At 34.3% G+C, this 16489-nt stretch overlaps 1 pseudogene; it reads right to left on the reverse strand.

Moving 5' to 3' along the window:
* Positions 1 to 1790: 1790 nt before the first annotated feature.
* Positions 1791 to 2759, reverse strand: LOC137725266 (putative clathrin assembly protein At4g40080; annotated as a pseudogene).
* Positions 2760 to 16489: the final 13730 nt, after the last annotated feature.

The raw sequence follows: 16489 nt of genomic DNA on the forward strand, positions 1-16489 counted from the left end.
TCAAATTTGTTTGTATATATTTTGAGATCTCATATGCCAAAATTCTCAAAAACAAATGTTCGGGGATTAGGTAACGGAACGAAATCCTTTGAAGGTTACAAACAACAAATCACGATTTAACAGCTATATGACCTTTGATTGATTTTTTTTTTTTTAAGGACGGTAATTTAGAGTAAAACTACATATTGAATTGACTTGATCATCAAATTCAATGATCTTTTAACCGTTTGAAATTAAATTAAAAAAATAAGGAAAAAAAAAGTAAAGTTTTCACATTTGTCCGATGAATTAGGTCCAATTCGTTGTGTAAACATACACATATTCGTAGAGTAACTTTTCTTCATCAGGCAATCCTAAAACTTTTCCCCCAAATTTTTGCCGAAAAATCAAATTTGCCACCAAAATAAAAGGTTGCCCGACATAATATTCCAAATATTGTTTAATTAAGAATATCTAAATAAAATGTAAAGGCTTTACCTAACGAACTATTTAGTTGAGCAAACGTCTATTGCTTTTTTATTTTTTTTGTTAAAAAGGCTGCCCAACGAATATTTTGTGAGGCTATATTTTTTTAAAGTATTTAATTTTCAGAAACTTGACGAAAATATGTCGTTGGAGAAGAAGAATTTGTCGTGTAAGGACAGTCAACGCTCTTTTTCCCAATGAGTTTGTTTCGTTGGGTCAACGCAGTTCGCCAAAGAATGCTTATCTTTTGTCGACTAAACCTTTGAAAAAAGGCTTTTGCACAACCAGCTTTTTCCAACGGAAATTTTGTTGTGCAAAATTTTAGGCGACAAAACTCTATTTGACCTGATAAAATTGTTTCGTTGGGCAAGAAACTTTTTTTGTAGTGTATTTTTCCATATCAATAAAACTTTCTTTGTACTATCGCAGTTTCTTAAAAATAAGTAATAAAAAAGTAACATGATATATAAATTATTGTTGTTAATTACACATTCAAATAAAAATTTACATGATACCAAAACTATACATAATCCAAAAGCGTAGTTTTCACAAATAAATTAGAAACGATGCGGCAGGACGCATCCGCTAGATGCTGAGCTTCACTAATCCAGAAAGCAAAGATTCGTATGCTCTTAAATGTAGTTATTCAACCTCATTTTTTATAGGGACGGAAAGATTAATGGAAGCATGCAGGATCTATGGTTTTTGTGCTTTTTTGCTTTTAGGATTTTACTTCCCCTTTTTTATTTGTTAAGGGGAAAAACTTTCTAATGTGGAGAGAAGGTAGTGCCAAGTGAAGGGCTAATTGTTTACTTCTCCCAACTCCCTCCTTCTGCATTGTATTATTCATTCATCAAGGTAATGATACAATCCAAAACCTTCCTAACTCCCCACTACAAAAAATTAAACAAAAGTATTTGAAGGGAAAAGAAAATAAAGAGACCCAACAAAAAGCACACCAGTACGAAAATAAACATCCAAACACGTACGTACGTAAAGACCAATAACGAAGTGTATGATCCCATAATTGGGTTAATGTTTTAATTTGATATTTAGGAGAACCAATCCAATTTAAATATTTCTATAGTTCTAAAACTACTATAATGCAATCTAGTATTAATTCCACCACACTTGTGGCCCTCATATAATGTAGCAAGGGGAACACACTCTGTGTGTGAGAAATATATTTTTATTGCCTAATTGGATAAACGGTCCTCATAATAGTAGGTACTTGGAAGATAGCCCCAGTAATAAAAAAAATTAAATAAATAAAAAAAAATAAAAAAGTAAGATTTAAACTCTCGCCATGTAGTCTATTAGCAAATTTAGTCCAAAAATGATTTTTCCTTTAACAATCCGTTAAATGCAAGAATAGAAATGTACTTTGATGCGTGTAACTTATTTTTCCTCGTCTCTTTGCTCTCCTTGTAATTTGTCGAAATATTTAGACAACTCAACCTCTAGTAGGACATGTTGACTCGGACCATGATTTCATTCATTGCACAAATCTGGTCCTCACCTACCAAACTCAAATACTCGATCTTAGTTCCAGCCCAAATTCGACGATTTGGGCCTTTTGCAAATCTCTTCCATTAGACTCACCAACGATTTGTGGGTGTTCATAAGGGCGAGGACTCGGTCCTCCTCCTTGTCTTTATTCGCAGTGTAGGAATTGGAGTTGAGTGTACCATTGGACCCAAGTGGAGAACTCCCAGGTTATAGGGGTAGAATCCGTCTCTAAAATTAGAGAGGTTGAGGTAGTTTCTACCCCCTACAATGGGGTAGATAGAGACGTTGGTGGTTTGGAGCCGTACTTGATGACGTGGTGGATGGCAATAAGGCACTTGAGGGAGATGGCAGGTTCATGGGTGGTTTGAAGGCAATTCATGAGGGATCAGACGACGGCAGAGGCAGTGGCGTGTGAGCTGTTGTCGAATGTGAGGATATTGGTATGGTGTTTTGGGATTAGAGGAGTGAAGGGGTCATGGTTGTGGCATGGAAAAGGGTAAGGTAGAGATAGTAGTGGGACCAAAGAGTAAGGTAAGAATGCCGAGTGTCAGAAGAATTAAAATGGTGCCTATTTCGACTTACTCTGAAAGGAAGATCTTTAGATAACTATCCATCCTCAAGGAGAATAAGTCCTTTTAGATGCATAGTAAGGGAAAATTATGGGACCATGATTTTCCAAACCCAGAGTAAGGCAGATCAGAGTACGCATACCTCAGAAGTCCAGTCATGGACTCAACAGCCTCCGCTGAGGAGTTGAATAAATGGAGCAATGATGCCACCGTCATCGTATTCTGGAATCAAGGTAAAGTCAGACAACTTCGCTGATATTGAACTTGCTTGTTCGCAATATACGAAAACCTAATCTAATAGGGAATCAATATTTTTCTTATAATCTTGGAGTCCTTACAATTTAAGGATTGGTGTGCACCGCAAGTAATCACACTCCCAAGAGGATTCAATATCAATTCTTAGATATCCTCTTGGATTCTCCTGATTTAATAAGGATTCTACTATCCTAAAAGGTCTTCTTCTTTACTAGTATAAGTACATCTTTATAGGGTTTATCTCAAGTAATGCAAGAATTCTCTTGCCTACTGCTTGAGTTTTATATTGCTTACTAATTTGACCGTCGGAGAGCCTTTAGCCACCACACCTTTCTCCCCAACCTTTCGCTTGTTTACAGCCGTTTGCTCTTTTATAGATACTTGAATTTGTGCACTCCATCATCGACGGAGGTGCACAATTTTGGTTCCAACAAGTGCCTATCTATAAGAATAAGGGCAAAATACAAAATTGTATGAACCACATGGGGGTTAAGTTAATAAGTCATACAATGAAGCTTTAGGTTAGAGTAATTGAGCATAGACTAAGGCAAGAGACATGGAGCTTGGAGAATCAATTCGGGTTCATGTCAGGGTGCTTGACTATGGAGGCAATCTATCTCTTACACAATAAAGGATATGTATGATGGAGTACGACTATAGTAAGAACTCATGAATGACCAATTGAAAGTTTTCCCATAACTATATGATTACACCAAGACTCAGCTTTATGTCCTTACCTTTTGCCATTAGTGAATTAACGATACATATTCAAAATGACATCCCTTGGTGTATTCTTTTTGCAAATGATATATTACTAATAGATGAAACGCATGAGAGAGTAAATGTAAAGCTTCATTATTGGTTGGAGGTGTTGGAATCTAAATGTCAGTAGGTTGAAGACAGAGTAAATGGAGTGCAAGTTTAGTGATAATGGGTATTCAAATGAGATAGAGGTGAGGATTGGTGATCATGAAGTTCCAAAGAGTGAATGCCTTCGTTATCTTGAATCTCTTTTGCAAAAGAACATAAAATTAAATGGAGATCTCAACCATAGATACAAGTTGGATGGATGTAGTGGAAGAGTGCATCGGGTGTGTTGTACAACCATCATATGTTAATCAAACTCAAGCAAAAATTTTATAAGAGGACAATAAAGCAAGCAATGTTTTATGGCATGGAATGTTAGGCGATCAAAAGCAACACGTGCAAAAAAATGAGTGTAGCTGAGATGAGAATGCTTTATTGGATGTGTAGCCATATGAGAAAAGGATAGGATTAAGAATGAAGATATCCAAGCTACAGTAGGAATGGTCGCAATCGAAGATAAGATGAAAAAAAATCGGTTAAGGTGAATTGGACATGTAAACCGAACACCTACAAATACTTTGGCTAAAAGTTGGGATTTTGAGACGAAGGGTCAGGGAAAAGGGGTAGAGAAAGACCTAAGAAGACTTAAAAATAGACTTTAAGAAAAGATATGGTGCACTTGGAAGTAAAGGAATACTTGGTGCAAAACTGAGTGTAGCAACATTCTAGGATTCATATAGCTGACCTCATTTAGTTGGATAATCCTTGGTTGCTACTGTTGTTGTTTCTTGATCCATTTTGAGATGTCTTCCTTGGAAGATGAGATTCCATCATTGCACCAATTCAACTAGTTTACTTACTTCTGCAAACAATTCTATACTTATTCCTTTACATTTTCTTCTTTCTTTATGTGCAATTTCCTACATTGAGGCCTAATATGCCCTACCTCCCCCAGTGATAACAAGTGGGAACAAATTTTCTTCAGCTGGAAAAATAACTTTGGAGCAATAGACTGATCCTATAACAAACTTTATTTTAGCTAGCATAATCTTAGAACTTTCTCTAGCAAAACCAAGTCCACTTGTCTTTATATGGTCTTCCCAGATTCATCATCTTGTCTGCCTTTTTCTGCTCCAATAGATAATTGAGCTATTTTGTGGTTTGCAGCTTGTAAATCATTCAACAATTTATCTTTGCAATCACAAACATCATTATAATTCTTCTCCACCAACTCAACTTACGATGTCAATTCATCATTGAGTAAAGCATGATCACTAACTTATCTTTCAAGCAAGGCAATCTTCTCATCCTGCTCCTTTTTGGAATTTCTGAGTATATCGTTCTCTCTTCAATTCTTTCTTAAGTTCGATGTTCTTTTTCTTTATGGTGTAGGTCGCATTGAGCTCATCATATTTTGTACATAGTTTGGAGTAGGAGGTCATAGTATAAGACTTTGAAAACATCTTTTCATTGCTAGAGAAATCCTCTTAAGGTATCATCTTGACATGCACTTGATTCATTGTTACTAAAGAAATCATCCTATATATTAGCTATAGGGTAATGGTTTTTTTTATCATTTGTTAAGTAGTCTAAGCTTGTTTGGATGTGCTTTCAAAATGACTGAAAGTTCTTTCAAAATGACTGAAAGTGCTTTTGATGAAAATGTTTTTGGAACCAATCCTTGGTAAAAATATAAGCAAATCCTAAAAAAAAACTTAAAGTGCTTCTTAGAAGAAGTACATAACTGGTGCTTCTTGTGTTTTCCAAAAAATAAATCAATAAAAATAAAAATAAATAAATAAAAAAACTGATGCTTCTTGTAGAAAGCACTTCAAGTGCTTTTAGAACTCAAAAACATTTTCTCTAAAAACGCTTTCAATCATTTTGAAAGCACTTCTAAACGAGCCCTAAATGGTAAAACTCTCCACTGTCACTTCATCCTGTTTAGCATGTAGTTTTCTATTGTTTGCACAAACTGATGCCCGATGTCCAAAGCCACCAGAAGAGTAGCACTTTTTGTCATAAAATGTTAAGGTGATTTCTTGAGCATTAGCACTTTTGAAATGCATTTTCTCATCAAATTTTTTGCTTTGAAACTGTCATTTAGGTTCGTTTCAACTATTCCCATTTCTTCTGTAGTGTAGGCCCTTATCTTTGAGAATTCTTGATTAAAGGGGTCTAACCTTCAATACTTTCAGTTCAAGGTTGATGCTTCCCTTGAAATATCCTTATTCAATTTTCAATTCCATTTCAAATGTCTTCAGTTTACCAACCAACATTAAGAGTTGTATATCATCTAGATTATTGTACTTAAGTATGGTAGTCTTCTTTGTAAAGAAACTCTAGGGTAACACCCTCATAATTCATTGAATAATAGTGTTATCCTCAATAGATTTCCCTAGACTTATGGCTTCATTTGTTAAGACCTCTAACCTCTCATAAAAGTCAGAGGATGACTCAGTCTCACTCATCCTCAGTTCTTTAGAAATAGTAACTTGTAGTTTTAGAGTTTCATTTGTTTGTCACCTTGATGCACTACTACTTTAATTTTTTTTTCTCGTGCTTTTTTAGTTGTAGCACAATATTGACTATGCCCAATTTGAATGGGAGATAATGTTCTAATAATGACTTTTTTAGCTCTATTACTCGCAATTGATAAACTGATTTATGCAGTAATCGATTGCCCTTAATTCATAAGAAACTTAGTGCCATTCACAATCTTCACACAAGTTTTCTAGTCATTAAGCAAATATTATGTAGCAAGTGCATCATGAGCAACGAGGTAAATTTCAAATTTCTGACTCCAAGAAGCATAGTTTGTTTCATCAAAGTATGGAGGTTCAATACAGAATTCAGCAATTTGCCACGACACATAGTGAGATTCCACCTAATAATATCAAGAAGTTCCAGTGACCTCTCATTTTATGTTAAAAAATGACGCTTGAATGTTGTATAAAACTAGTACTAGGCAAAATCCCCTACTCAGGACCACCCTAGAATAATACAAAGCACAAAGACAAAATAAATATTTAGATAACATAAATGATCTTGACTAGTCACAAGATTCTAATCAAGCATGACAAAACAATGCGGACATCATGATCTTTCTTAAATCATCATCTAATCGGTACGGCACAAAATTCCACATGATTATGTGGATAATTATGTGAAAATAGTTAGCTTCAATTAGCGAACACTGATTCCACATGTTAAAAAATAATGGGGCAGGAATAAAGAACGTTATGATGACTCATCTGATTTTAGAACTAAGTCACATGACAATTCAATTGTGCACATGCCCAAACTTGACTAGGCAAACAATACTAATCAAACAATCTATCACTTATCCTAATCCTCCTATGAGCTTGTTGTGGTAATAAAGTAAAAGTTCCATTTTTGATCAAGAAAAGCCAAACCTAAACAAAGTGCTAGACTTAACAATCCCCCACAAAAATAAATTGGTACATTCTTGGGCTAAGTTGCTTGATTGAAATGTTCTTGCATTCCTTCAAAACTTTGACAGAAAAACAAGTTATTATATCACAAAAAACTTCTTGAGTAGGTACATAAAAATGATAGATTGTTCAACAATTTTTCTCTTCCAGTTTTATAATGTAAGACAAAAGATAAGCAACTAGCACGCAATTATAAAGGAAACATATATTGGTTAACAAATAAGGGAACCCAATGACAACTCCTGCATATTTCGTTCACAACCACTAAAGACAAAGATACAACTAGTGGAGACCCCATAATTTAACATTATAAACAAAATAAGTTGTTTAACATAGTAGCCAAAAAAAAAATGTATTCTTTCAACAATATAAAACTTTTGGTTCTCCAACCAAAAGTTCTTAAGAGTTCGTAAACAGAAATACATTGGTCCAAAATGCACCACTAAGTTTGTTGACTAAACAAACTATGCTTCTTCCTCGGGATCTTCTTAGAAACTCTCCTCATCATGTTCATCACCCACTTTTTTCTCTGCTCCTGATTCATTTTATGCACCTTCATCATGATCTAACTTCATGTAGTCATTCTCCCAGCTAGCCAGGTCATAATTGGTTTCATCTAAACCTTGATTCACTCTCAAAGGACACATCATCAATGTATGGCTTTACTAACGCCATGAATTTTGCAACCTTGAGCTAGTACTTCTAGAGGCTTTTCTAGGATCAAAACCAACTTGGGTTCATGAACTTAGTTGAAGAATGATTGGTTAAATAAGTTGCGTAAGTTGGTTTGCAAATATTAAATTCTAGTTTTTCTAGAAATTTTAGTTTCATTTAGCCAACTTCTGGCTTGATTTCTCTCAATCTACAATATGAATTTGAGATATTTTTATTTCTTAAAAACATGCAAGACAAACTTCAAAAGCCTTCTTGTTTCATTAATTTTGGCGAAGATTTGAAGGTTTAACTTGGAATATAAACTGTTGGTTGAAACTGTTAAAACTAGGGATTTTTTGGGAATTTCGAGATGACTACTTTTAAGTGTCATTTTCAATTTTTCAGCTTTTCATGTGAAACAAATTATACGGTTTTAAAGATGTTAAAACTAGTACGACAAGCTTTAGAAGTCTTTTTATTTGCTCATTTTTGTTGGAATTTGATAGGTTAAAAAATGAGAAGAAAACTAGTTCTCATAACTGAAATTTTGTTTCGCATATTTTTCAGTTTTGTTTTGTTTTCATTATTGATTTCTGAAAAACACTTGGACACCACACGGTTTTTCATTCCAAATCTAATTAAGACATTTTCATAACCATCCGAGACTTGATTATTAGTGAGTTACATGTTGACGTATGAAAGAAAACTAAGTTAAATGATACAGTTCTAATTTGTAGTCTTCGTTCTATTTAGTACTTGTCACACCCTAATTTTTTTTTTTTTTTTTTAGAGCATGAAATAAAAAGGTAACTTAAATGTAAGCGTTTTTATCACAACTGGTCCTTGAGATTGACCAAACTCATCATTTTGGTCCCTCACTTTCAAAATCAATCAATGTCATCCCTGACATTCATCATCACACATCAATTTGGTTCTTCCGTTTAGATTCCATCAATTATTCTATTAGTTTGTATGCGGGAGCCATAAATCCAATAAAATGGTGGCACATGGATTACGCAAAAGAAAAGTTTTTGTCGCAAATGGTCCCTGATATTGATCAAACTCCTTATTTTGGTTCCTTAGTTTCAAAAGTCGATAAATTTGGTCTCTGACTTCATTATCCCACATCAATTGAGTCCTTCCGTTAAAATTTCGTCAATATTTTTTGTTAGTCTGATGATGTGGTCCCCCTAATCCAATTATATGGCACCAAGTGGATTAACTATAAGAAAAAGTTTTTTAAGTTTTTTTTATAGTTAATCCATGTGGCGCCATATGGTTGGATTAGTGGGACCATGTTATCACACTAACAAAAAATATTAACAAAATTTTAACAGAATGACTAAATTGATGTGTGGTAGTAAAAGTCAGGGACCGAATTTATTGATTTTTGAAACTCAGTGACCAAAATGAGGAGTTTGATCAATGTCGGGAACCATGTGCGATAAAAACCCTTTTTTTGTATAATTCACGTGTCATCATTTTATTGGATTTGAAGGTCCCATATACAAACTAACAAAATAATTGATGAAATCTAAACAGAATGACCAAATTGATGTGCAGTAATGAATGTCAAGGATGACATTGATTGATTTTGAAAGTGAAGGACCAAAATGATGAGTTTGGTAAATCTCAGGGATCATTGGTGATAAAAACCCTCAATGTAACAACAGGTGATTGTGTTGAATGAAAACATTTCATTAAACAAGATAATATACACAGTCATTACACGGAAAAGAAACAACAATATCTCCTCAAAAAGTTTTAAATTATTTACAAGCAGTCTCTTTCTTCCAAGTCAGCCACTAGATTTCTGTCTCTACTCACGTAACACAATTAATACGAGGTAAGCTAAAAGCTCAAGAGGGGCCCAATGTGTTATGTGATTAATGTTATTAATGTTTTATGAGTAATGCAAGGATGTGTTTCTTTTCTACCCAACCCATTAATCTATATATTAAAAACAAACAGATATGCATGTTCAATACCGTGCATTTTACCATTGTGGTCCCGTGTGCTTTGATATATAAAAATATCCCAAGTTCATAAACCCCTTTTGTTAGTCATCTTATCTAATTCATTGATCTCCAGCCCAACAATTTATCCCGTTGATACCCTATTCTAATGTGCACACCGGGCTCGCTTGGAACTAATTTCACAATGAACAGATTCAACTACACAAAAGCTAATTTCCACATTGTCCCACAATCCAACTAACTCATTTACTTCATTGACAAATGATAATGATTATGCTAGTATAAAACATACCACTTGTATAATATGTCACATTTAAGCCAACAATTGAATCTATAGCATGTTAACATTTCCACATTTCATGTAATACAAATAACACATGTAATTAATTAATCCTCAAATTCCCCTACCTTGAATCCAAAGCTATGCACTGCACGAGCAAAACACCTCACTTCTTACTCCATGAGTACTTCGTATGCTTATCTCCTCTTTCATTACTCACTTTCAACGTAATGCATGTATTGCATGCTGCTTTGTGGTGTAAAAACAAAGGAGCATTGCTCCTATTTATACTCCAATTAAGGCGGCCAACTTTATTCTCTAATTGGTTGGTTTGGGTGGCTACAGATCCCAACCAAATCAATGAATCTAAATCCTCCTACAAGCATGTGTAGTGAAGTAAATTGACTTGGAAATGACAAGTGACTGCCCAATAAATTGTGGAGATAGAACATAAGAGACGCCCATTACATTGGTTAGGATAATCATCACTTAAAAAAGCTTTAGTGGAAGTCTATACCACCATATATTACCACAATGCTTTAACTGACTTATAGAATTTTCTAGGAAGTTTATTAAAAAGATTTAATAGATAAGCTAAAGTAAATAGGCATGTTGGGTTAAACTAAGGTGCCAACAACTATAATGTTGTTTTGAAAACATGTGCATGGTAACTTCTAATAAGATCCTATTAACTCAAGAAAAACACATTTCATAGAAATCTAACAACATATATGTATATATAATAAAATAAAAGATTAATAATAAATATATATTATTTCAAAATACGGGGTCTCACAATACTTTGGTGTTCGAGTTTAGGGTTAAGTGAACTGTTAGAGTTCCCAACTGAAGTAACTTGAGTTGATACACATGATCCTGATATATGTTATTTGGTGAAATTAATTGTGGGACTACTTGACAATATGATTCAAATGCTTATGAGTTTGGCTTTGGTTGATAATTTTTGAAGAATATTATTATTTTGAAATGTAATTTTAATATTGTTTTATAATTATCATCAACAATGATTGTGTCGTGATCGTTGTGAAAGTATCAATGGTAGTGAGTAACTATGATTATTGCATGATTATTGGTTAGAGTCTCAAATTGAAAAAGTATGAGATTTATGAAAACATGGAAATAAAGGTAGTTGAGTCCGCTCTCGAGGCACCAAGATCTATAATCTGCCCAAAGTGCGCGAGAAAAGGGAATGAAGCTCTTTCAAATAGAGTCCGATAAAACGATCAAATCAGGTTTCAAATTACGATGCTGAGAGTTTGACAAGATGACCAATGAAAAGAGAGAAATGAGTTATATGTTAACTGGGTTAACATAATAGGATGAAAAGGAAACATTACATTCCTGCATCATTATTTCTTTCTCTATGTTGAATGCATTGTGGTTATAGCTTTACTGAGCTAGAAGGTCAACCCTTATGAATTGTTGACAGGTGCTGAACCAAAGACTTCAAAAGTAGTTGAATTTTAATGCAAGTCTAAAGGAACTTTATATTGTAAATTAGAGTGCTTGAGTGTTTTTATGAAACCTTATTATGTTAATTAAGGTTTTTTTAAGTTTGTTTAAGAAGGTTTGTTTGGATAAGGAACAAGAAGTCTATACTAGAGTTGGTTTCCTTATGTATTTGGAACGAAGGTTGTATTGTAAAGTAAAAACAAACTCAATCTTAGTTTGTTTATTGTTAGTTTCTAGGGAGCTATTCGTTTATTTATTTTATTTTGTCACATTTTAATTATGAAAGATGTCATATTCTATAAGTGAGATGTGATTCACACCTTAATCCATGACTTGGCTGTAGTTTCCAAATTGGAGCGTGACAATATTTTTGCATTCATAAGTTGGATTCAAGTTGATCCAAACATACTAATTGTTGATTATAAATTCAATATATACACGTAAGCAATTTGTGTTTGTGAGTTTATGTCAAGGTATTAAGGAAAATGACTAAAATGATTTTTAATCCTAGCAAAAATCGTAACCAAAACTTGAGAAAAACATTAAAACTATTTTGGAACATAGTAGTTCACCAAAATTAGAATTGATTGTAAAATCTTAATCTTAAAGAAAAATTGGAACATGTACTGATGCTATCCACACACCCCTCTCAATTTCTAGCTGTCGGATCAAATGAATTGAAGAAAATCAAAGAATAAATATTAACAAAGGGTGTGTGGGATAGCACCACCCAAACATAATAAGTAATGAAGGAGTTATGGCAAAATTTTCGTTTCATCTTTTTATCAAAACAACTGGTGCAGTATCTGCATATCACTACTTCAATCTTATATCGTTATATTTTGGTAAAAGATCACCACACCATCTCAGTCTACATAAAAAGTTCGTTTGTTTTGGATTTTGAATCATGAAAAAAGGTTATAAAATGAAAAAGTTATGACTAAACTAGAATCACTCAAACTCTTGAAAAACTGGAGCAAACCGTTCGGTTTAAAGAGTTCAATCACCAAAAAATAAATAAATAAATAAATAATTATAGGTTTACTAGTCCAAAATATAAAGATTGTTTATCGTTCCTTATAAACGAATCTTATATGTTTTCTCACCTTCATTTGGTCTTTGAAAATGAACATTCCAGTAGAAAATGTTTAGAAATCAACTCTTTCAAAGCATCCTCGGCCAACATCGCGGAAAAACTCTTATATTTGAACTTTATAAACTTAAACAATCATATTTCACTCGTTTCTTATCCGTTTTTAACGACATGTATATCAAATTAGAGCTTATAACCTCTACTTTTAAACTGGAAAATATGAGAAACAATGGCCAAATACACGATTATGTGGAGTAATATGCACAATTATGGGACTGTGTGGAAGAGCTTAAGAAGATCAACGAAGGTAGCACAATCAAGGTGAAGACTCAAATGGACAGTGATGATATTCTTTTTCAAATGATTTAGGTGTGTTTGACATTGTGCAAACAAGGTTTTTTGGAAAGCTGTAGGCCTGTCATAGGAGTTGACGGTTATTTTATTAAAGGCCCTCATTCTGGACAGATTTTGACAGCTGTTGGGATTGACAGCAACAATGGTTTATTCCCAATAGCTTATGCAATTGTTGAAATAGAAAACAATAGCACTTGGGTTTGGTTTTTGGAGCTTTTGACTGCTGATTTGAAAATTGAGAATGGCCTAGCATGGGCTTTTGTAAGTGACAAGCAAAAGGGTTTGGAATCAACAATAAAAAAATTTCTCCCAACTACTGAGAACAGGATATGTGTTAGGCACTTACATTAAAACTTCAAGGCTTTTGGTTTTCAAGGGTTGGAAATGAAAAATATTTTATGGGCAGTAGCAAGGGCAACAATAGTACCATGGTGGAAGGAAGAGATGGAAAAGATGAAAAATCTACATGAAAAAGCACGGGAATGACTTAATGATAAGCCTGCTAATAATTGGAGTAGATCTCACTTTAATACTCACTATAAGTGTGATGTTCTACTTAACAACTTATGTGAGAGTTTTAATACTACTATTCTTGTGGCAAGGAATAGGCCTATCTTGGGACTTCTTGATAACATCAACATGTATATCATGCTTAGGATGGTCAATAGGAGAGCTGTTGGGAGGAATTGGAAGCATCCAGTTGGTCCAAAGATTTTCAAGATAATTGAGAAAAGCAAAGTGGAAAGTACTTGTTGTATTCCTAAGATGGCTAGTGAGAAGGAGTACCTAGTACAGCACTTAAGTGGTAGACAGTTTGTAGTGAAGTTGAAGGAGTCCACTTGCTCATGTAGGAGATGGGATTTATGTGGGATCCCATGCTCACATGCAATTGCTTGTATATTCACCAGAGATGAGAGTGTTAACACCTATGTCCATGACTGCTACAAGAAGGAAGCATACTTGAACTCTTATGATACTATGATCCACCCCGTTCCTGGAATGGATTTGTGGGATAGGACGGATTTAACTCCATTGAAACCTCCAATATGCAAGAAACAACCTGGCAGGCCAAAAAGAAAGAGAATTGCATCTGTAGGTGAAGTTGAGCCACAAGCACAGTATCCTCCACCACCAACTAATCTATTGGGTGAGCACAAAGACACACCACAACCTCAGAGACTTAGAAAATGGTTTGTAGAGATAGCTTGCGGTAAATGCAGAAAGTTGGGGCACAATAAAGTACGATGTGGAAAATCACAACAACGGATGCAACAAATAAGAATCAGGTACATATTTATGCTTTAGTAAATCCAAAAAAACCAAACTAGCAAGTGTTGTATGTTGAATTGCAATTTAATTCATTCTTGGGCTAATGCAGGAGACTCAACAAGTAAACACTCAAGCAATAACTCAAAATGCCCAAGCAAACTCTCAAACTTCAGGGACACAAATTTCTCAAGGGAACACTGAAACACGAGTTCCAATTAACTCTCAAGGAAAGAAAAAGCAACATGTCAGTTCTCAAGCAGTGCAACAAGGAAAAGGAAAACAACCTGTAAGTTTATCTTTGATTATTTTCTCATACATCATATGCCAATTTGATTTGATTCACTTAATCGATTCTTTGATTTAGGTGAGAAGGGGTGGATACAAGGGGATGGGGAACCAAGCAAGACCAGATTTACATGGATTTGTGGGTCAAAGTTCTGGGGCACAAGCTTCTAGAAAGATGGGAAGACCATGGAGGCTTTGAAACAGATAATATTGCTGCTTGTGTTTTTTTTATGTTCATGGACCAAGGAGGCTTTGATTAGTTGATGTTACCAGTTGTTTTCTGATGGAGGATGTGAAGACCATGGTGGTTTTGAAATGGATGATGTTGATGCTTGTTTTTTTATGTGGATAGACCATGGAGGCCTAGATTAGATGATGTAGCTATCTTTTTTTGAGTAGTAGATAGTCGTAGACCGTGGAGGCCTTATGAATTGTATTTTGATGACTTAAATTCATGACTGGAATGGTTTGATTAGAATGTTGTTTTCATGATCATGATTAAGAATTTGACTGGATGGTGAATGTACATGGTGGGAATTTGAGAATTGGGCGTGGAGGAAGCTTGGGTATTGACTTCAACCTGGGAAATAATACGTTTCCTTAATTACCCCTACAGTCAGTGTAATGTGCCAGGCACATGACTGAATTTAACAAAGTTATTGACGGTGTTAAGGAAAATGACCATAGCTACATATTTTGACAAGTTAAGAGACCAATGGTAATGGAAATAAAGTTGAGGGACCATTACTCCAATTGGGTTAAAGTTGAGGGACCATTGCTACAATTTCGTCGTTTTATTTTATACATAAACTTATCTTTATTATTCAAATCTACTCTAACGTGTCTCCTTTTGTTTAGGTTTTAGCAAGTTCATTACTTTTTACATATATATTCCTACTTTTTAATAATTATTTGGTTGAGTACGTTTTAGCAGTTTTCATATTTGTGATGGACAAGTATATTACCCCCATACTAAAAGGAGTTATTGATATTGAAAGATAATTGTGGCCCCTCTTCCGTTTAGATGGTGCACTATTATACTTGTGGGTAATTCGACCCTCGGGTATAGCTTCGAAAGTATAGAAGTTTAACCTTAGCATGTTGCGGCTTATAACCTGTTATACTACATGTTTTGTGTGTGAGCTTACCAATCTATAGTGATGCTAAGAAGATGAGTTATATACTTACAGACAGTGCACTAACACATTCGTCCTTACTGTTCAATCATGATCTTTCTTAAACGCATAGTTGTATTTGTTTGTTTTGTGATACTTACTGAGTTTGTGCAACTCCTTATCCTACTCCGTTGGCTTTTTCATAAATAAGTAGATTCAAGGGGGCGCGGGAGGACTATGAAATAAAACGAAGAAATGATGTTTTCTACGTAATTACCAAATAAACTCATATTTTCGTATTGTAATGTTTATGCAAAACTCATCTATGCTCTCCTTATTTTGAATAAAAAGTCTACTCTGAAATATTTCAAGTAAGTCCCTTCGTTTGTACTGTAAACTCGTGTCGCAAGTACATGTGTCATATTTTCATTTAATATTGACCATGAATTTGGAAAGTGACAGCATCAATATAGTTGTTATATAAAATATAAGCATAAGTACAAGAAATATAAGTCATATAAACCATATAAGCAAAAAAAAAAATTTCGGCAGACACCTATGGAAAACGAAAGTACATTCCCAAATACCTCATTGATGCGAAAGTTTCCACTTAGCAAGGAGGGCTTGATTAACATGAACTGTTTTTTTTTAACCCAAAGACCACCATTAGGTTTCTTAAGGCAAACTTGATTCCACTGAACAATATGCACCTTCCTTTTACTCTCATTTGTTTTTTTTTAACAAACGATATTATCTACACTAAGGGCGGGGAGTAAACTAAGCTTGATGATGGGCTTGTCATAATAATGTGGTTCAATTTCAGTTTTGACGAGAATCAGATCTAAGATATCTCACTTACAAGTGAAGAGGAATACCACAATTAATCCCATTAGATCACCATAAAAATAGCACACTCAACTTGCCAAACTC

The sequence above is a fragment of the Pyrus communis genome, chromosome 1, assembly GCF_963583255.1.
Source record: "Pyrus communis chromosome 1, drPyrComm1.1, whole genome shotgun sequence".
In the NCBI taxonomy this organism is placed as follows: domain Eukaryota; kingdom Viridiplantae; phylum Streptophyta; class Magnoliopsida; order Rosales; family Rosaceae; genus Pyrus; species Pyrus communis.